This window comes from Telmatherina bonti (genome assembly GCF_933228915.1).
Source record: "Telmatherina bonti genome assembly, chromosome: 2".
Lineage (NCBI taxonomy): Eukaryota > Metazoa > Chordata > Actinopteri > Atheriniformes > Telmatherinidae > Telmatherina > Telmatherina bonti.
Window position 1 is genome coordinate 42610791 of NC_136620.1, and position 23431 is coordinate 42634221.

The window sequence follows — 23431 nt, forward strand, 5'->3', positions numbered from 1 at the left end:
GGATATTGTCCAACTGACACCCAACTTGCACAGGATGCTCAGGAGGCATGTGTGATTTAAAGTTGTGTTATTTCTTCTAATAGAAGATTTAGTTTAGGAGGGGCGGGCCCTCAAAGTTTGATGTCTCATTAACAAAGACTTATTGCTAAAACTCCCACATAAAACAACATATCAGCACAGGAATCGACCCATTTGATGCCAGTCCCATGATGAACAAAAAGTACAATGCAATGATATGACTATGAATTAGCCCCACCCCTTGGCAACAACAAGTGTCCGATATCATGAACCAGGAAGTACCTGTAACAAAGCCATGAAATTGTTGATCTTCACCATACTTGCCATGAGTCATGACAGTTATGTCCTTAATAGAATAAAATTACAACATAGTGGAAAAGATAGTAAATGGCTCCATAGCGCCCCTACAATATTTCAATCAATCAGCCCCGCCCACTACATGGACCGACATGGATAAAATTCAGCACAGTTGTAGAAGCTTCCAGTACCTTCAAAAAAGTCTCTTGGACATATGGGCTAAATTCAACAGGAAGTCGGCCATTTTGAAAAAGGTGCCATTTTTGGGGTCATTTCTTTGCCATGCATTTTAAACAACTCCTCCTAGGGATATTGTCCAACTGACACCCAACTTGCACAGGATGCTCAGGAGGCATGTGTGATTTAAAGTTGTGTTATTTCTTCTAATAGAAGATTTAGTTTAGGAGGGGCGGGCCCTCAAAGTTTGATGTCTCATTAACAAAGACTTATTGCTAAAACTCCCACATAAAACAACATATCAGCACAGGAATCGACCCATTTGATGCCAGTCCCATGATGAACAAAAAGTACAATGCAATGATATGACTATGAATTAGCCCCACCCCTTGGCAACAACAAGTGTCTGATATCATGAACCAGGAAGTACCTGTAACAAAGCCATGAAATTGTTGATCTTCACCATACTTGCCATGAGTCATGACAGTTATGTCCTTAATAGAATAAAATTACAACATAGTGGAAAAGATAGTAAATGGCTCCATAGCGCCCCCTACAATATTTCAATCAATCAGCCCCGCCCACTGCATTGACTGACATAGATATGATTCGGCACAGTTGTAGAACCTTCCAGTACCTTCAGAAAAGTCTCTTGGACATATGGGCTAAATCAAACAGGAAGTCGGCCATTTTGAAAAAGGTAACATATTTGGGGTCATTTTGTCATTTTCTTTGCCATGCATTTTGAGCAACTCCTCCTAAGAATTTTATTCAACTTTAACCCAAATGAGTCAGGATGCTCAAGAGGCATGTGTGATTAAAAGTTGTGCTATTTCTTTTAATAGGGGATATCGTTTAGGAGAGGCGGGGCAGCAAAGCAGATGTGATGCAACGACAAGGAAAACTGACATAACTCCCACAAAAAACAACCAACCTGCACCAAATTTGCTACAGATGATGCCAGTCATATCCTTCACATTTGTGCATGGCAATAAATAGATTATAAGTTAGCCCCGCCCCTTGGTGACAGGAAGTGACCCTTTATAAGGCCTAAATGGCCTGAAGTGCAGTCTGGCTGCACTTTAGGTTGAGAGAGGCATGGGAAGGATGTTGCCAGGGGAGGCGGTGGCATTATGCCGAGCGGCGCCATGGTGCGAGGGCCTACATCACCGCTTGCGGTTTTAATTATTATTATTATTCTCCTAATAAATGAATTGCTTTTTTGGAGGCCTGAACGTGCTCGAAAACTCACCAAATTTTGCGTACCCCCCCAAGGGAATGCGAAAAATTTGATATTTTGAGGTGCTCCAGAATGTTTGGGCGAAACTGAACGAGAGCGCCACCTATTTTAGGTGCCCCGTCACTGCATGTCGTTAATCTTTATCAAAATTCATACACATGATCTACATGCTAGGGCGAACAAAAAATCCTTTTAATGTCATGGTGAAATGTCGACAGGAAGGCGGCCATTTTTGGTCAAAGTCAATATTTTGGCGTTTTAGCACCTCGCATTTTAACGAACTTGTCCTACAGCTTTTATCCCACTGAGCCACAAATTGTTCAGGATGTTCAGGAGGCATGTGTGATTAAATGTTGTGTTATTTCTTCTAATAGGAGACTTAGTTTACGAGGGGCGGGGCCTCAAAGGTTGATGTCTCGCCATGAAAAATTAAACGGATATAACTCCCACATAAAGCAACATTTCTGCACCACATTTGCTAGATATGATGGCAGTCCGCTCCTACAGAGTTCTATATGTCAATATTTTGATTATGAAATAGCCACGCCCCCTGGAGGTCAAAAGTGTTTTTTTTTGCTCACACACCCATAACTCTGGCTTGCTGGACACCACATGGCCCAAATTCACTCAGGCATCACAAAACATGTTGGTGAAGAGATCTGATAAAGGACGTTGCTCTACGCTGCACGGCGTGCCCGTGACGCCATGGCGAAGTTCCATGCGGCGGCGTGACATCATAAATCACTATAAAATTGTCAATTTTGATCTGATCACCCTAAAACTTATAGGGATTAATAAGGGATCAGTCCTGAACAGATTAATGTGACCATTGCTGGTCTAGACCTAAGCCCCGCCCACTTACAACAGGAAGTGGTTTTTTCCACGTTTGAGGGTCATGCTTCTAAGCAAATGGTCCCAAACACTTGAGACTCCTCCAAAACATGTCAAACCCTTTCATGATGCCACAATAAAAACCTCAAGTCGCTACGCTAAACGGGACATGGCGAATGGCGGTCCAACGCCATGAAACAGGAAGTACCTGTGACCAAGCCATGGAACCTTGGACCGCCACCAAACTTGCCATGACTGATGACAGTAAGGCCCTGAACTAAGCCCCATTGAAACATTATGGAATAAATGGAGCATGTCTCCATAGCGCCCCCTACAAAATTTCATTCAATCAGCCCCGCCCACTACATGGACCGACATGGATAAAATTCAGCACAGTTGGAGAACCTGCCAGTACCTTCAAAAAAGTCTCTTGGACATATGGGCCAAAACCAACAGGAAGTCGGCCATTTTGAAAAAGGTGCCATTTTTGGGGTCATTTCTTTGCCATGCATTTTAAACAACTCCTCCTAGGGATATTGTCCAACTGACACCCAACTTGCACAGGATGCTCAGGAGGCATGTGTGATTTAAAGTTGTGTTATTTCTTCTAATAGAAGATTTAGTTTAGGAGGGGCGGGCCCTCAAAGTTTTATGTCTCATTAACAAAGACTTATTGCTAAAACTCCCATATAAAACAACATATCAGCACAGGAATCGACACATTTGATGCCAGTCCCATGATGAACAAAATCTACAATGCAATAATGGGACTATGAACTAGCCCCACCCCTTGGCAACAAGAAGTGTCTGATATCATGAACCAGGAAGTACCTGTAACAAAGCCACGAAGTTGTTGATCTTCACCATACTTGCCATGAGTCATGACAGTTATGGGCTAAATCAAACAGGAAGTCGGCCATTTTGAAAAAGGTGCCATTTTCGGGGTCATTTCTGTCATTTGCTTTGCCATGCATTTTGAGGAAGTCCTGCTAAGAATTTTATCTAACTTTAACCAAAATGATTCAGGATGCTCAAGAGGCATGTGTGATTAAAAGTTGGGTTATTTCTTTTAATAGAGGATATCGTTTAGGAGAGGCGGGGCAGCAAAGCAGATGTGATGCAATGAAAAGGAAAACTGACATAACTCCCACAAAAAACAACCAACCTGCACCAAATTTGCTACAGATGATGTCAGTCATATCCTTCACATTTGTGCATGTCAATAATTAGATGATAAGTTAGCCCCGCCCCTTGGTGACAGCAAGTGACCCTCCATAAGGCCTAAATGGCCTGAAGTGCAGTCTGGCTGTACTTTAGGTTGAGAGATGCATGGGAAGGATGTTGGCAGGGGAGGCGGTGGCATTATGCCGAGCGGCGCCATGGTGCGAGGGCCTATATCACCGCTTGCGGTTTTAATTATTATTTTTATTCGGACACTTCGCGTGCTTTTTTGGAGGCCTGAACGTGCTCGAAAACTCACCAAATTTTGCGTACCCCCCCAAGGGAATACGAAAAATTTGATATTTTGAGGTGCTCCAGAATGTTTGGGCGAAACTGAACGAGAGCGCCACCTATTTTAGGTGCCCCGCCACTGCATGTCGTTAATCTTTATGAAAATTCATACACATGATCTACATCCTAGGGCGAACAAAAAATCCTCTTAATGTCATGGTGAAATGTCGACAGGAAGGCGGCCATTTTAGGTCAAAGTCAATATTTTGGCGTTTTAGCACCTCGCATTTTAACGAACTCGTCCTAGGGCTTTTATCCCACTGAGCCACAAATTGCTCAGGATGTTCAGGAGGCATGTGTGATTAAATGTTGTGTTATTTCTTCTAATAGGAGACTTAGTTTACGAGGGGCGGGGCCTCAAAGTTTGATGTCTCGCCAGGAAAAATTAAACAGATATAACTCCCACATAAAGCAACATTTCTGCACCAAATTTGCTAGATATGATGGCAGTCCCCTCCTACAGAGTTCTATATGTCAATATTTTGATTATGAAATAGCCACACCCCCTGGAGGTTAAAAGTGTTGTTTTTTGCTCACACACCCATAACTCTGGCTTGGTGGACACCACATGGCCCAAATTCACTCAGGCATCACAAAACATGTTGGTGAAGAGATCTTATAAAGGACGTTGCTCTACGCTGCACGGCGTGCCCGTGACGCCATGGCGAAGTTCCATGCGGCGGCGTGACATCATAAATCACTATAAAATTGTCAATTTTGATCTGATCACCCTAAAACTTATAGGGATTAATAAGGGATCAGTCCTGAACAGATTCATGTGACCATTGCTGGTGTAGACCTAAGCCCCGCCCACTTACAACAGGAAGTGTTTTTTTCCACGTTCGAGGGTCATGCTTCTAAGCAAATGGTCCAAAACACTTGAGACTCCTCCAAAACATGTCAAACCCTTTCATGATGCCACAATAAAAACCTCAAGTTGCTACGCTAAACGGGACATGGCGAATGGCGGTCCAACGCCATGAAACAGGAAGTAACTGTGACCAAGCCATGGAACCTTGGACCGCCACCATACTTGTCATGACTGATGACAGTAAGGCCCTGAACTAAGCCCCATTGAAACATTATGGAATAAATGGAGCATGTCTCCATAGCGCCCCCTACAAAATTTCAATCAATCAGCCCCGCCCACTACATGGACCGACATGGATAAAATTCAGCACAGTTGGAGAACCTTCCAGTACCTTCAAAAAAGTCTCTTGGACATATGGGCCAAAACCAACAGGAAGTCGGCCATTTTGAAAAAGGTGCCATTTTTGGGGTCATTTCTTTGCCATGCATTTTAAACAACTCCTCCTAGGGATATTGTCCAACTGACACCCAACTTGCACAGGATGCTCAGGAGGCATGTGTGATTTAAAGTTGTGTTATTTCTTCTAATAGAAGATTTAGTTTAGGAGGGGCGGGCCCTCAAAGTTTTATGTCTCATTAACAAAGACTTATTGCTAAAACTCCCACATAAAACAACATATCAGCACAGGAATCGCCACATTTGATGCCAGTCCCATGATGAACAAAATATACAATGCAATAATGGGACTATGAATTAGCCCCAACCCTTGGCAACAACAAGTGTCTGATATCATGAACCAGGAAGTACCTGTAACAAAGCCATGAAATTGTTGATCTTCACCATACTTGTCATGAGTCATGACAGTTATGTCCTTAATAGAGTAAAATTACAATATAGTGGAGAAAATCGTAAACGGCTCCATAGCGCCCCCTACAATATTTCAATCAATCAGCCCCGCCCACTACATTGACTGACATGGATATGATTCGGCACAGTTTTAAATCCTTCCAGTACCTTCAAAAAAGTCTCTTGGACATATGGGCTAAATCAAACAGGAAGTCAGCCATTTTGAAAAAGGTGACATATTTGGGGTAATTTCTGTCATTTTCTTTGCCATGCATTTTGAGCAACTCCTCCCAAGAATTTTATCCAACTTTAACCCAAATGAGTCAGGATGCTCAAGAGGCATGTGTGATTAAAAGTTGTGCTATTTCTTTTAATAGGGGATATCGTTTAGGAGAGGCGGGGCAGCAAAGCAGATGTGATGCAATGAAAAGGAAAACTGACATAACTCCCACAAAAAACAACCAACCTGCACCAAATTCACTACAGATGATGCCAGTCATATCCTTCACATTTGTGCATGTCAATAATTAGATGATAAGTTAGCCCCGCCCCTTGGTGACAGGAAGTGACCCTTCATAAGGCCTAAATGGCCTGAAGTGCAGTCTGGCTGCATTTTAGGTTGAGAGAGGCATGGGAAGGATGTTGCCAGGGGAGGCGGTGGCATTATGCCAAGCGGCGCCATGGTGCGAGGGCCTATATCACCGCCTGCGGTTTTAATTAGGCCCGAGCACCTTGGCAGTGCGAAGGCCTATTGTAATTGCAGTGTTTATTATTATTAGGCCCGAGCACCTTGGCGGTGCGAAGGCCTATTGTAATTGCAGTGTTTATTATTATTATTATTATTATTATTATTATTATTATTATTATTTTTATTCGGACACTTCGCGTGCTTTTTTGGAGGCCTGAACGTGCTCGAAAACTCACCAAATTTTGCGTACCCCCCCAAGGGAATACGAAAAATTTGATATTTTGAGGTGCTCCAGAATGTTTGGGTGAAACTGAACGAGAGCGCCACCTATTTTAGGTGCCCTACCACTGCATGTCGTTAATCTTTATGAAAATTCATACACATGATCTACATGCAAGGGCGAACAAAAAATCCTCTTAATGTCATGGTGAAATGTCGACAGGAAGGCGGCCATTTTAGGTCAAAGTCAATATTTTGGCGTTTTAGCACCTCGCATTTTAACGAACTCGTCCTAGAGCTTTTATCCCACTGAGCCACAAATTGCTGAGGATGTTCAGGAGACATGTGTGATTAAATGTTGTGTTATTTCTTCTAATAGGAGACTTAGTTTACGAGGGGCGGGGCCTCAAAGTTTGATGTCTCGCCAGGAAAAATTAAACGGATATAACTCCCACATAAAGCAACATTTCTGCACAAAATTTGCTAGATATGATGGCAGTCCCCTCCTACAGAGTTCTATATGTCAATATTTTGATTATGAAATAGCCACGCCCCCTGGAGGTCAAAAGTGTTGTTTTTTGCTCACACACCCATAACTCTGGCTTGGTGGACACCACATGGCCCAAATTCACTCAGGCATCACAAAACATGTTGGTGAAGAGATCTGGTAAAGGACGTTGCTCTGCGCTGCACGGCGTGCCCGTAACGCCATGGCGAAGTTCCATGCGGTGGCGTGACATCATAAATCACTATAAAATTGTCAATTTTGATCTGATCACCCTAAAACTTATAGGGATTAATAAGGGATCAGTCCTGAACAGATTAATGTGACCATTGCTGGTGTAGACCTAAGCCCCGCCCACTTACAACAGGAAGTGGTTTTTTCCACGTTTGAGGGTCATGCTTCTAAGCAAATGGTCCCAAACACTTGAGACTCCTCCAAAACATGTCAAACCCTTTCATGATGCCACAATAAATACCTCAAGTCGCTACGCTAAACGGGACATGGCGAATGGCGGTCCAACGCCATGAAACAGGAAGTACCTGTGACCAAGCCATGGAACCTTGGACTGCCACCATACTTGCCATGACTGATGACAGTAAGGCCCTGAACTAAGCCCCATTGAAACATTATGGAATACATGGAGCATGTCTCCATAGCGCCCCCTACAAAATTTCAATCAATCAGCCCCGCCCACTACATGGACTGACATAGATAAAATTCAGCACAGTTGGAGAACCTTCCAGTACCTTCAAAAAAGTCTCTTGGACATATGGGCTAAATCCAACAGAAAGTCGGCCATTTTGAAAAAGTTGCCATTTTTGGGGTCATTTCTTTGCCATGCATTTTAAACAACTCCTCCTAGGGATATTGTCCAACTGACACCCAACTTGCACAGGATGCTCAGGAGGCATGTGTGATTTAAAGTTGTGTTATTTCTTCTAATAGAAGATTTAGTTTAGGAGGGGCGGGCCCTCAAAGTTTTATGTCTCATTAACAAAGACTTATTGATAAAACTCCCACATAAAACAACATATCACCACAGGAATCGACACATTTGATGGCAGTCCCATGATGAACAAAATATACAATGCAATAATGGGACTATGAATTAGCCCCACCCCTTGGCAACAAGAAGTGTCTGATATCATGAACCAGGAAGTACCTGTAACAAAGCCATGAAATTGTTGATCTTCACCATACTTGCCATGAGTCATGACAGTTATGTCCTTAATAGAGTAAAATTACAATATAGTGGAAAAGATAGTAAATGGCTCCATAGCGCCCCCTCCAATATTTCAATCAATCAGCCCCGCCCACTACATTGATCGACATGGATCAAATTCAGCACACTTGTAGCCCCTTCCCGTACCTTCAAAAAAGTCTCTTGGACATATGGGCTAAATCAAACAGGAAGTCGGCCATGTTGAAAAAGGTGCCATTTTTGGGGTCATTTCTGTCATTTTCTTTGCCATGCATTTTGAGAAGGTCCTCCAAAGAATTTTCTCCAACTGTAACCCAAATGAGTCAGGATGCTCAAGCTGCATATCTGATTAAAAGTTGTGTTATTTCTTTTAATAGGGGATATCGTTTAGGAGAGGCGGGGCAGCGAAGCAGATGTGATGCAATGAAAAGGAAAACTGACATAACTCCCACAAAAAACAACCAACCATATTTATAGACATGTATGTACAGATGAACATGCAGGTCCATCTGAAGGAATTATTAATTATGTGAATCAGTTTCATATGTGTTTTATTGTTTAGAAGCAGACTGATTGCTCTTTGATTTATAGACATTTGTTCAGATTCTTGGATAGAGTGGTATTGGATCAGCTCTGTTGATGGATTGATTAAAACATCCAGTGCGGCTAATACTTACAACAATAAGTTACTGAAAACTATATTTATGTAAATGATGTTAACAGTTTTTAACAAATGTCACAGGCATGTTAATAAGCATAATGAATTAAAACTAAACTTGAAGCATTTATGTATTATTCCTCCCTGTTGCTCTTTGTCTGTACTGTGGGGGATTACATGAAAAAGAAAAAATCTGAGGCTTTGGTTCTGAGAATGAGCAGCTAATTCTTGTTTTGAATAAAGTAAAAATAATGTAACATCCATTTATGGAAAACTGGTGGGATTTTTTTTTTTCAATTTCATTAAACACTGTGGCATATTTGATCCACTTTTAGATTATTTTTTTCAATGTATTGAAGCCAGAGTATGTAAGATTTCAAAGCGATTCTTTCCAACACTAGGTGGCAAACGCCATGTAGTGAGCAAAACCACACAACTGCTACTTCTACAAACCACCACAGGGCGGAAGTAGTGAGCTAAACATGCTCCTCACCCCTCCCATCCTCTAAATACAGCGGAACCGTCACCGTCCACAAGACTCAAAGTTTATTTCCATCCAGTATTTCAGCTCCACATGAACCGGTAAGTAACTGTTAACACAACAGGCTCTTCGTCATGCTGAAAATGATACTCTCTTATGGTGTTTTTTTTGCAAAGTAGTACGTAAAAATGACAATATCGCGTATGGAATAAACGGTGGTACTAAGAGGCTAAGCTACGTGCTAAGCTAGCTATAGTTGTTAGGCTAATTCTAACTTTATTAATATTTCTGCATATATTCAGCTGATGTTAGACTGAATCAGCCTAACACAGGCAGTCAGACACTGACATAATGCAGAATTTACATGTTTGAATGTTGTTACAGCGATGATCCGTGTACACACTTGTTTTCAGTGATGAATATGACATGTTAAGGTTGCCAGGAAGGCCGAGGCAGGGCTGGTGGACGGTCCGAGGACAAGCGGGTCAGTCTGAGGAAGACGAGCTGCAGCTTCCAGAGATGTGACTGGCTAGCTGTAGTACAGGTAAAATGCAGTTTCATGTTCACTGTTTTGTCTCAAGATATTACTGATAAAAAACATTTATTACAGGAATTCCACAGTATTCCAATAACCAACAATGGTAAACGAGGCTGAAGTTAGCTTCCGATTCGCAATATGTGTAAAGGGCAATTCCACTGAATTTTTCGGAAACACCACATTAGACCAGGTCCTGACAAAAAACTACAACACTTGGACTCTTAAAACCTGGGTTAAAATATTCCACATACTATGCAGATTCAATAAAACATAGTGTCTGATTTGTGAAATCTTTATTCTATTTGTGAAAATGCAAATAAGGGTCATTTCATGACTTTTTTGGCATCTGGACCACATTACATCAGGTCCTGACAAAAAACTAAAACACTTAGACTCTTCAAATGTGGGCTAAAATATTCCACATACTATACCAGTTTTTTGTCAGTACCTGGTCTAATGTGGTGGTGTTTCCAAAAAATTCAGTGTAATTGCCCTTTACACATATTGCAGCCATAAGCAGCGGATCGGAAGCTAACTTCAGCCTCGTCAATGGTAACTGTTTTATGTATTATTTGTTGTTGTAACATAAATGTAATTTTATATTTGAGCTTGTTACCTACTGCTCTGTCTTCCATATGTTACTTGTTGCTTTGGCATCCAGACATTAGTTTTAGATATTACAGTAATATATTAACTTAGTCTCTGAACAAAGTTGGTAGACACAGACCTTCACTAAAAAATCTGATCTTTCACTTTTCACTTTGTTTTCCATCAGTTAGTAAAATGTGGCTCTATTCATCTAACCAATCTTTTGTATAATTTTGCAGAGACGTCTTGATGACATAAATGTGAAGGACCTAAGAAGACTCACATCCCAGCTCCTCAGAAGGAAACAAGGCTTGATTCCCAGTTGCTGTGTGGCTACTGAAGAGCAGTTTCCTGATCTGCACAGACACAACATTGGTTTTATTTTTGGTGTTTGATTCTTTTTTTTTTTTCTAGTAAACCACAATTTAATAGCATTTCTGTGGAATCTATTGTTTACATGTTCGTTGATTGTATTGTTTCTTACTTATAACTTTGTGTTACTAATTAAGTAATTTGAGCTACTTTGTACACTTTGAAGCGTTTTTAAAATAAAGAAATTTAAATGCTTTTCCCCATTTATTCAATACATTCAAGTCATCTAAATAACTGCAGTAGGATGTGATCATACAGGAACAAGATAAAAGTTTATTACAATTTATGACTGTAATAAATACAGATCTAACAGTGTATAAACACAGCACAAATCCCACAGAGAAAAGTCTATGATCCACAAACAGAAGACACAACTATATACAAAAGATGTGAAGTTTAGATTCCACAATAGAAGGTCAATAATTCCTGTTCATGTTTTATGTGTTGCACCCTCGCTGCTGACTTCATACACATTTGTAAACTTTGTTGTTCATTACACTTATGGAAATAATTATAAGATGCAGTGGCCCAAATTCACTCAGGCATCACAAAACATGTTGGTGAAGAGATCTGGTAAAGGACGTTGCTCTACGCTGCACGGCGTGCCCGTGACGCCATGGCAAAGTTCCATGTGGCGGCGTGACATCATAAATCACTATAAAATTGTCAATTTTGATCTGATCACCCTAAAACTTATAGGGATTAATAAGGGATCAGTCCTGAACAGATTAATGTGACCATTGCTGGTCTAGACCTAAGCCCCGCCCACTTACAACAGGAAGTGGTTTTTTCCACGTTTGAGGGTCATGCTTCTAAGCAAATGGTCCAAAACACTTGAGCCTCCTCCAAAACATGTCAAACCCTTTCATGATGCCACAATAAAAACCTCAAGTCGCTACGCTAAACGGGACATGGCGAATAGCGGTCCAACGCCATGAAACAGGAAGTACCTGTGACCAAGCCATGGAAAATTGGACCACCACCAAACTTGTCATGACTGATGACAGTAAGGCCCTGAACTAAGCCCCATTGAAACATTATGGAATAAATGGAGCATGTCTCCATAGCGCCCCCTACAAAATTTCAATCAATCAGCCCCGCCCACTACATTGACTGACATGGATATGATTCGGGAAACTTGTAGACCCTCCCAGTACCTTCAAAAAAGTCTCTTGGACATATGGGCTAAATCAAACAGGAAGTCGGCCATTTTGAAAAAGGTGTCATTTTTGGGGCAATTTCTGTCATTTTCTTTGTCATGCATTTCTAGAAGTTCCTTCTAAGAATTTTGTCCAACTTTAACCCAAATGAGTCAGGATGCTCAAGAGACATGTGTGATTAAAAGTTGTGCTATTTCTTTTAATAGGGGATATCGTTTAGGAGAGGCGGGGCAGCAAAGCAGATCGTGATGCAATGAAAAAGAAAACTGACATAACTCCCACAAAAAACCACCAACCTGCACCAAATTTGCTACAGATGATGCCAGTCATATCCTTCACATTTCTGTATGTCAATAATTAGATTATAAATTAGCCCCGCCCCTTGGTGACAGGAAGTGACCCTTCATAAGGCCTAAATGGCCTGAAGAGCAGTCTGGCTGCACTTTAGGTTGAGAGAGGCATGGGAAGGATGTTGCCAGGGGAGGCGGTGGCATTATGCCGAGCGGCGCCATGGTGCGAGGGCCTATATCACCGCCTGCGGTTTTAATTATTATTATTATTTTTATTCGGACACTTCGCGTGCTTTTTTGGAGGCCTGAACGTGCTCGAAAACTCACCAAATTTTGCGTACCCCCCCAAGGGAATACGAAAAATTTGATATTTTGAGGTGCTCCAGAATGTTTGGGCGAAACTGAACGAGAGCGCCACCTATTTTAGGTGCCCCGCCACTGCATGTCATCAATCTTTATGAAAATTCATACACGTGATCTACATGCTAGGGCGAACAAAAAATCCTCTTAATGTCATGGTGAAATGTTGACAGGAAGGCGGCCATTTTAGGTCAAAATCAATATTTTGGCGTTTTAGCACCTCGCATTTTAACAAACTCGTCCTAGAGCTTTTATCCCACTGAGCCACAAATTGCTCAGGATGTTCAGGAGGCATGTGTGATTCAATGTTGTGTTATTTCTTCTAATAGGAGACTTAGTTTACGAGGGGCGGGGCCTCAAAGTTTGATGTCTCGCCATGAAAAATTAAACGGATATAACTCCCACATAAAGCAACATTTCTGCACCAAATTTGCTAGATATGATGGCAGTCCCCTCCTACAGAGTTCTATATGTCAATATTTTGATTATGAAATAGCCACGCCCCCTGGAGGTCAAAAGTGTTGTTTTTTGCTCACACACCCATAACTCTGGCTTGGTGGACACCACATGGTCCAAATTCACTCAGGCATCACAAAACATGTTGGTGAAGAGATCTGATAAAGGACGTTGCTCTACGCTGCACGGCGTGCCCGTGACGCCATGGCGAAGTTCCATGCGGCGGCGTGACATCATAAATCACTATAAAATTCTCAATTTTGATCTGATCACCCTAAAACTTATAGGGATTAATAAGGGATCAGTCCTGAACAGATTAATGTGACCATTGCTGGTGTAGACCTAAGCCCCGCCCACTTACAACAGGAAGTGGTTTTTTCCACGTTTGAGGGTCATGCTTCTAAGCAAATGGTCCCAAACACTTGAGACTCCTCCAAAACATGTCAAACCCTTTCATGATGCCACAATAAAAACCTCAAGTCGCTACGCTAAACAGGACATGGCGAATGGCGGTCCAACGCCATGAAACAGGAAGTACCTGTGACCAAGCCATGGAACCTTGGACCGCCACCAAACTTGCCATGACTGATGACAGTAAGGCCCTGAACTAAGCCCCATTGAAACATTATGGAATAAATGGAGCATGTCTCCATAGCGCCCCCTACAAAATTTCAATCAATCAGCCCCGCCCACTACGTGGACCGACATGGATAAAATTCAGCACAGTTGGAGAACCTTCCAGTACCTTCAAAAAAGTCTCTTGGACATATGGGCCAAAACCAACAGGAAGTCGGCCATTTTGAAAACGGTGCCATTTTTGGGGTCATTTCTTTGCCATGCATTTTAAACAACTCCTCCTAGGCATATTGTCCAACTGACACCCAACTTGCACAGGATGCTCAGGAGGCATGTGTGATTTAAAGTTGTGTTATTTCTTCTAATAGAAGATTTAGTTTAGGAGGGGCGGGCAATCAAAGTTTGATGTCTCATTAACAAAGACTTATTGCTAAAACTCCCACATAAAACAACATATCAGCACAGGAATCGACACATTTGATGCCGGTCCCATGATGAAAAAAATATACAATGCAATAATATGACTATGAACTAGCCCCACCCCTTGGCAACAACAAGTGTCTGATATCATGAACCAGGAAGTACCTGTAACAAAGCCATGAAATTGTTGATCTTCACCATACTTGCCATGAGTCATGACAGTTATGTCCTTAATAAAATAAAATTACCATATAATGGAAAAGATAGTAAATGGCTACTTAGCGCCCCCTACAATATTTCAATCAATCAGCCCCGCCCACTACATTGACTGACATGGATATGATTCGGGACACTTGTAGACCCTCCCAGTACCTTCAAATACGTCTCTTGGACATATGTCCTAAATCCAACAGGAAGTCGGCCATTTTGAAAAGGGTGCCATTTTTGGGGTCATTTCTGTCATTTTCTTTGCCATGCATTTTGAGGAACTTCTCCTAAGAATTTTGTCCAACTTTAACCCAAATGAGTCAGGATGCTCAAGAGGCATGTGTGATTAAAAGTTGTGCTATTTTCTTTAATAGGGGATATCATTTAGGAGAGGCGGGGCAGCAAAGCAGATGTGATGCAATGAAAAGGAAAACTGACATAACTCCCACAAAAAACAACCAACCTGCACCAAATTCACTACAGATGATGCCAGTCATATTCTTCACATTTGTGCATGTCAATAATTAGATGATAAGTTAGCCCCGCCCCTTGGTGACAGGAAGTGACCGTTCATAAGGCCTAAATGGCCTGAAGTGCAGTCTGGCTGCACTTTAGGTTGAGAGAGGCATGGGAAGGATGTTGCCAGGGGAGGCGGTGGCATTATGCCGAGCGGCGCCATGGTGCGAGGGCCTATATCACCGCTTGCGGTTTTAATTATTATTATTATTATTATTATTATTATTATTATTATTTTTATTCGGACACTTCGCGTGCTTTTTTGGAGGCCTGAACATGCTCAAAAACTCACCAAATTTTGCGTACCCCCCCAAGGGAATGCGAAAAATTTGATATTTTGAGGTGCTCCAGAATGTTTGGGCGAAACTGAATGAGAGCGCCACCTATTTTAGGTGCCCCGCCACTGCATGTCATTAATCTTTATGAAAATTCATACACATGATCTACATGCTAGGGCGAACAAAAAATCCTCTTAATGTCATGGTGAAATGTCGACAGGAAGGCGGCCATTTTAGGTCAAAGTCAATATTTTGGCGTTTTAGCACCTCGCATTTTAACGAACTCGTCCTAGAGCTTTTATCCCACTGAGCCACAAATTGCTCAGGATGTTCAGGAGGCATGTGTGATTAAATGTTGTGTTATTTCTTCTAATAGGAGACTTAGTTTACGAGGGGTGGGGCCTCAAAGTTTGATGTCTCGCCATGAAAAATTAAACGGATATAACTCCCACATAAAGCAACATTTCTGCACCAAATTTGCTAGATATGATGGCAGTCCCCTCCTACAGAGTTCTATATGTCAATATTTTGATTATGAAATAGCCACGCCCCCTGGAGGTCAAAAGTGTTGTTTTTTGCTCACACACCCATAACTCTGGCTTGGTGGATACCACATGGCCCAAATTCACTCAGGCATCACAAAACATGTCGGTGAAGAGATCTGGTAAAGGACGTTGCTCTACGCTGCACGGCGTGCCCGTGACGCCATGGCGAAGTTCCATGCGGTGGCGTGACATCATAAATCACTATAAAATTGTCAATTTTGATCTGATCACCCTAAAACTTATAGGGATTAGTAAGGGATCAGTCCTGAACAGATTAATGTGACCATTGCTGGTGTAGACCTAAGCCCCGCCCACTTACAACAGGAAGTGGTTTTTTCCACGTTTGAGGATCATGCTTCTAAGCAAATGATCCCAAACACTTGAGACTCCTCCAAAACATGTCAAACCCTTTCATGATGCCACAATAAAAACCTCAAGTCGCTACGCTAAACGGGACATGGCGAATGGCGGTCCAACGCCATGAAACAGGAAGTACCTGTGACCAAGCCATGGAACCTTGGACCGCCACCAAACTTGCCATGACTGATGACAGTAAGGCCCTGAACTAAGCCCCATTGAAACATTATGGAATAAATGGAGCATGTCTCCATAGCGCCCCCTACAAAATTTCAATCAATCAGCCTCGCCCACTACATGGACCGACATGGATAAAATTCAGCACAGTTGGAGAACCTGCCAGTACCTTCAAAAAAGTCTCTTGGACATATGGGCTAAATTCAACAGGAAGTCGGCCATTTTGAAAAAGGTGCCATTTTTGGGGTCATTTCTTTGCCATGCATTTTAAACAACTCCTCCTAGGGATATTGTCCAACTGACACCCAACTTGCACAGGATGCTCAGGAGGCATGTGTGATTTAAAGTTGTGTTATTTCTTCTAATAGAAGATTTAGTTTAGGAGGGGCGGGCCCTCAAAGTTTTATGTCTCATTAACAAAGACTTATTGCTAAAACTCCCACATAAAACAACATATCAGCACAGGAATCGCCACATTTGATGCCAGTCCCATGATGAACAAAATCTACAATGCAATAATGGGACTATGAATTAGCCCCAACCCTTGGCAACAACAAGTGTCTGATATCATGAACCAGGAAGTACCTGTAACAAAGCCATGAAATTGTTGATCTTCACCATACTTGTCATGAGTCATGACAGTTATGTCCTTAATAGAGTAAAATTACAATATAGTGGAGAAAATCGTAAACGGCTCCATAGCGCCCCCTACAATATTTCAATCAATCAGCCCCGCCCACTGCATTGACTGACATTGATATGATTCGGCACAGTTGTAGAACCTTCCAGTACCTTGAAAAAAGTCTCTTGGACATATGGGCTAAATAAAACAGGAAGTCGGCCATTTTGAAAAAAGGTGTCATTTTTGGGGCAATTTCTGTCATTTTCTTTGTCATGCATTTTGAGAAGTTCCTTCTAAGAATTTTGTCCAACTTTAACCCAAATGAGTCAGGATGCTCAAGAGGCATGTGTGATTAAAAGTTGTGCTATTTCTTTTAATAGGGGATATCGTTTTGGAGAGGCGGGGCAGCAAAGCAGCTGTGATGCAATGAAAAGGAAAACTGACATAACTCCCACAAAAAACAACCAACCTGCACCAAATTTGCTACAGATGATGCCAGTCATATCCTTTACATTTCTGCATGTCAATAATTAGATGATAAGTTAGCCCCGCCCCTTGGTGACAGGAAGTGACCCTTCATAAGAACTAAATGGCCTGAAGTGCAGTCTGGCTGCACTTTAGGTTGAGAGAGGCATGGGAAGGATGTTGCCAGGGGAGGCGGTGGCATTATGCCGAGCGGCGCCATGGTGCGAGTGCCTATATCACCGCTTGCGGTTTTAATTATTAGGCCCGAGCACCTTGGCGGTGCGAAGGCCTATTGTAATTGCAGTGTTTATTATTATTATTATTAGGCCCGAGCACCTTGGCGGTGCGAAGGCCTATTGTAATTGCAGCGTTTATTATTATTATTATTATTATTATTATTATTATTATTATTAGGCCCGAGCACCTTGGCGGTGCGAAGGCCTATTGTAATTGCAGCGTTTATTATTAGGCCCGAGCACCTTGGCGTTGCGAAGGCCTATTGTAATTGCAGCGTTTATTATTATTATTATTATTATTATTTTTATTCGGACACTTCGCGTGCTTTTTTGGAGGCCTGAACGTGCTCGAAAACTCACCAAATTTTGCGTACCCCCCCAAGGGAATACGAAAAATTTGATATTTTGAGGTGCTCCAGAATGTTTGGGCGAAACTGAATGAGAGCGCCACCTATTTTAGGTTCCCCGCCACTGCATGTCGTTAATCTTTATGAAAATTCATACACATGATCTACATGCTAGGGCGAACAAAAAATCCTCTTAATGTCATGGTGAAATGTCGACAGGAAGGCGGCCATTTTAGGTCAAAGTCAATATTTTGGCGTTTTAGCACCTCGCATTTTAACGAACTCGTCCTAGACCTTTTATCCCACTGAGCCACAAATTGCTCAGGATGTTCAGGAGGCATGTGTGATTAAATGTTGTGTTATTTCTTCTAATAGGAGACTTAGGTTACGAGGGGTGGGGCCTCAAAGTTTGATGTCTCGCCATGAAAAATTAAACAGATATAACTCCCACATAAAGCAACATTTCTGCACCACATTTGCTAGATATGATGGCAGTCCCCTCCTACAGAGTTCTATATGTCAATATTTTGATTATGAAATAGCCACGCCCCCTGGAGGTCAAAAGTGTTGTTTTTTGCTCACACACCCATAACTCGGGCTTGGTGGACACCACATGGCCCAAATTCACTCAGGCATCACAAAACATGTTGGTGAAGAGATCTGATAAAGGACGTTGCTCTACGCTGCACGGCGTACCCGTGACGCCATGGCGAAGTTCCATGCTGCGGCGTGACATCATAAATCACTATAAAATTCTCAATTTTGATCTGATCACCCTAAAACTTATAGGGATTAATAAGGGATCAGTCCTGAACAGATTAATGTGACCATTGCTGGTGTTGACCTAAGCCCCGCCCACTTCCAACAGGAAGTGTTTTTTTGCACGTTTGAGGGTCATGCTTCTAAGCAAATGGTCCAAAACACTTGAGCCTCCTCCAAAACATGTCAAACCCTTTCATGATGCCACAATAAAAACCTCAAGTCGCTACGCTAAACGGGACATGGCGAATGGCGGTCCAACGCCATGAAACAGGAAGTACCTGTGACCAAGCCATGGAACCTTGGACCGCAACCATACTTGCCATGACTGATGACAGTAAGGCCCTGAACTAAGCCCCATTGAAACATAATGGAATACATGGAGCATGTCTCTATAGCGCCCCCTACAAAATTTCAATCAATCAGCCCCGCCCACTACATGGACCGACATGGATAAAATTCAGCACAGTTGGAGAACCTTCCAGTACCTTCAAAAAAGTCTCTTGGACATATGGGCTAAATTCAACAGGAAGTCGGCCATTTTGAAAAAGGCGCCATTTTTGGGGTCATTTCTTTGCCATGCATTTTAAACAACTCCTCCTAGGGATATTGTCCAACTGACACCCAACTTGCACAGGATGCTCAGGAGGCATGTGTGATTTAAAGTTGTGTTATTTCTTCTAATAGAAGATTTAGTTTAGGAGGGGCGGGCCCTCAAAGTTTTATGTCTTATTAACAAAGACTTATTGCTAAACCTCCCACATAAAACAACATATCAGCACAGGAATCGCCACATTTGATGCCAGTCCCATGATGAACAAAATCTACAATGCAATAATGGGACTATGAATTAGCCCCACCCCTTGGCAACAAGAAGTGTCTGATATCGTGAACCAGGAAGTACCTGTAACAAAGCCATGAAACCTTTGATCTTCACCATACTTGCCATGACTTATGACAGTAAAGTCCTTAATAGAGTAAAATTACAATATAGTGGAGAAGATAGTAAATGGCTCCATAGCGCCCCCTACAATATTTTAATTAATTAGCCCCGCCCACTACATTGACTGACATGGTTATGATTCGGGAAACTTGTAGACGCTCCCAGTACCTTCAAAAAAGTCTCTTGGACATATGGGCTAAATCAAACAGGGAGACGGCCATTTTGAAAAAGGTGCCATTTTTGGGGTCATTTCTGTCATTTTCTTTGCCATGCATTTTGAGGAACTTCTCCTAAGAATTTTGTCCAACTTTAACCCAAATGAGTCAGGATGCTCAAGAGGCATGTGTGATTAGAAGTTGTGCTATTTCTTTTAATAGGGGATATCGTTTAGGAGAGGCGGGGCAGCAAAGCAGATGTGATGCAACAAAAAGAAAAACTGACATAAATCCCCCAAAAAACAACCAACCTGCACCAAATTTGCTACAGATGATGCCAGTCATATCCTTCACATTTGTGCATGTCAATAATTAGATGATAAGTTAGCCCCGCCCCTTGGTGACAGGAAGTGACCCTTCATAAAACCTAAATGGTCTGAAGTGCAGTCTGGCTGCACTTTAGGTTGAGAGAGGCATGGGAAGGATGTTGCCAGGGGAGGCGGTGGCATGATGCCGAGCGGCGCCATGGTGCGAGGGCCTATATCACCACCTGCGGTTTTAATTAGGCCCGAGCACCTTGGCGGTGCGAAGGCCTATTGTATTTGCAGTGTTTATTATTTTTATTCGGACACTTCGCGTGCTTTTTTGGAGGCCTGAACGTGCTCGAAAACTCACCAAATTTGGCGTACCCCCCCAAGGGAATACGAAAAATTTGATATTTTGAGGTCCTCCAGAATGTTTGGGCGAAACTGAATGAGAGCGCCACCTATTTTAGGTGCCCCGCCACTGCATGTCGTTAATCTTTATGAAAATTCATACACATGATCTACATGCTAAGGCGAACAAAAAATCCTCTTAATGTCATGGTGAAATGTCGACAGGAAGGCGGCCATTTTAGGTCAAAGTCAATATTTTGGCGTTTTAGCACCTCGCATTTTAACGAACTCGTCCTAGAGCTTTTATCCCACTGAGCCACAAATTGCTCAGGATGTTCAGGAGGCATGTGTGATTAAATGTTGTGTTATTTCTTCTAATAGGAGACTTAGTTTACGAGGGGCGGGGCCTCAAAGTTTGATGTCTCGCCATGAAAAATTAAACGGATATAACTCCCACATAAAGCAACATTTCTGCACCAAATTTGCTAGATATGATGGCAGTCCCCTCCTACAGAGTTCTATATGTCAATATTTTGATTATGAAATAGCCACGCTCCCTGGAGGTCAAAAGTGTTGTTTTTTGCTCACACACCCATAACTCTGGCTTGGTGGACACCACATGGCCCAAATTCACTCAGGCATCACAAAACATGTTGGTGAAGAGATCTGGTAAAGGACGTTGCTCTACGCTGCACGGCGTGCCCGTGACGCCATGGCGAAGTTCCATGCGGCGGCGTGACATCATAAATCACTATAAAATTGTCAATTTTGATCTGATCACCCTAAAACTTATAGGGATTAATAAGGGATCGGTCCTGAACAGATTAATGTGACCATTGCTGGTGTAGACCTAAGCCCCGCCCACTTACAACAGGAAGTGGTTTTTTCCACGTTTGAGGGTCATGCTTCTAAGCAAATGGTCCCAAACACTTGAGACTCCTCCAAAACATGTCAAACCCTTTCATGATGCCACAATAAAAACCTCAAGTTGCTACGCTAAACGGGACATGGCGAATGGCGGTCCAACGCCATGAAACAGGAAGTACCTGTGACCAAGCCATGGAACCTTGGACCGCCACCAAACTTGCCATGACTGATGACAGTAAGGCCCTGAACTTAGCCCCATTGAAACATAATGGAATAAATGGAGCATGTCTCCATAGCGCCCCCTACAAAATTTCAATCAATCAGCCCCGCCCACTACATGGACCGACATGGATAAAATTCAGCACAGTTGGAGAACCTTCCAGTACCTTCAAAAAAGTCTCTTGGACATATGGGCTAAATTCAACAGGAAGTCGGCCATTTTGAAAAAGGTGCCATTTTTGGGGTCATTTCCTTTCCATGCATTTTAAACAACTCCTCCTAGGGATATTGTCCAACTGACACCCAACTTGCACAGGATGCTCAGGAGGCATGTGTGATTTAAAGTTGTGTTATTTCTTCTAATAGAAGATTTAGTTTAGGAGGGGCGGGCCCTCAAAGTTTGATGTCTGATAAACAAAGACTTATTGCTAAAACTCCCACATAAAACAACATATCAGCACAGGAATCGACACATTTGATGGCAGTCCCATGATGAACAAAATCTACAATGCAATAATGGGACTATGAATTAGCCCCACCCCTTGGCAACAACAAGTGTCTGATATCATGAACCAGGAAGTACCTGTAACAAAGCCATGAAACCTTTGATCTTCACCATACTTGCCATGACTTATGACAGTAAAGTCCTTAATAGAGTAAAATTACAATATAGTGGAAAAGATAGTAAATGGCTCCATAGCGCCCCCTACAATATTTCAATCAATCAGCCCCGCCCACTACATTGACTGACATGGATAAAATTCAGCACACTTATAGTCCATTCCAGTACCTTCAAAAAAGTCTCTTGGACATATGGGCTAAATCAAACAGGAAGTCGGCCATGTTGAAAAAAGGTGCCATTTTCGGGGTCATTTCTGTCATTTTCTTTGCCATGCATTTTGAGGAAGTCCTGCTAAGATTTTTATCTAACTTTAACCCAAATGAGTCAGGATGCTCAAGAGGCATGTGTGATTAAAAGTTGTGCTATTTCTTTTAATAGGGGATATCATTTAGGAGAGGCGGGGCAGCAAAGCAGATGTGATGCAATGAAAAGGAAAACTGACATAACTCCCACAAAAAACAACCAACCTGCACCAAATTTGCTACAGATGATGTCAGTCATATCCTTCACATTTCTGCATGTCAATAATTAGATTATAAATTAGCCCCGCCCCTTGGTGACAGGAAGTGACCGTTCATAAGGCCTAAATGGCCTGAAGTGCAGTCTGGCTGCACTTTAGATTGAGAGAGGCATGGGAAGGATGTTGCCAGGGGAGGCGGTGGCATTATGCCGAGCGGCGCCATGGTGCGAGGGCCTATATCACCGCTTGCGGTTTTAATTATTATTATTATTATTTTTATTCGGACACTTCGCGTGCTTTTTTGGAGGCCTGAACGTGCTCGAAAACTCACCAAATTTTGCGTACCCCCCCAAGGGAATACGAAAAATTTGATATTTTGAGGTGCTCCAGAATGTTTGGGCGAAACTGAATGAGAGCGCCACCTATTTTAGGTGCCCCGCCACTGCATGTCATTAATCTTTATGAAAATTCATACACATGATCTACATGCAAGGGCGAACAAAAAATCCTCTAAATGTCATGGTGAAATGTCGACAGGAAGGCGGCCATTTTAGGTCAAAGTCAATATTTTGGCATTTTAGCACCTCGCATTTTAACGAACTCGTCCTAGAGCTTTTATCCCACTGAGCCACAGATTGCTCAGGATGTTCAGGAGGCATGTGTGATTAAATGTTGTGTTATTTCTTCTAATAGGAGACTTAGTTTACGAGGGGCGGGGCCTCAAAGTTTGATGTCTCGCCATGAAAAATTAAACGG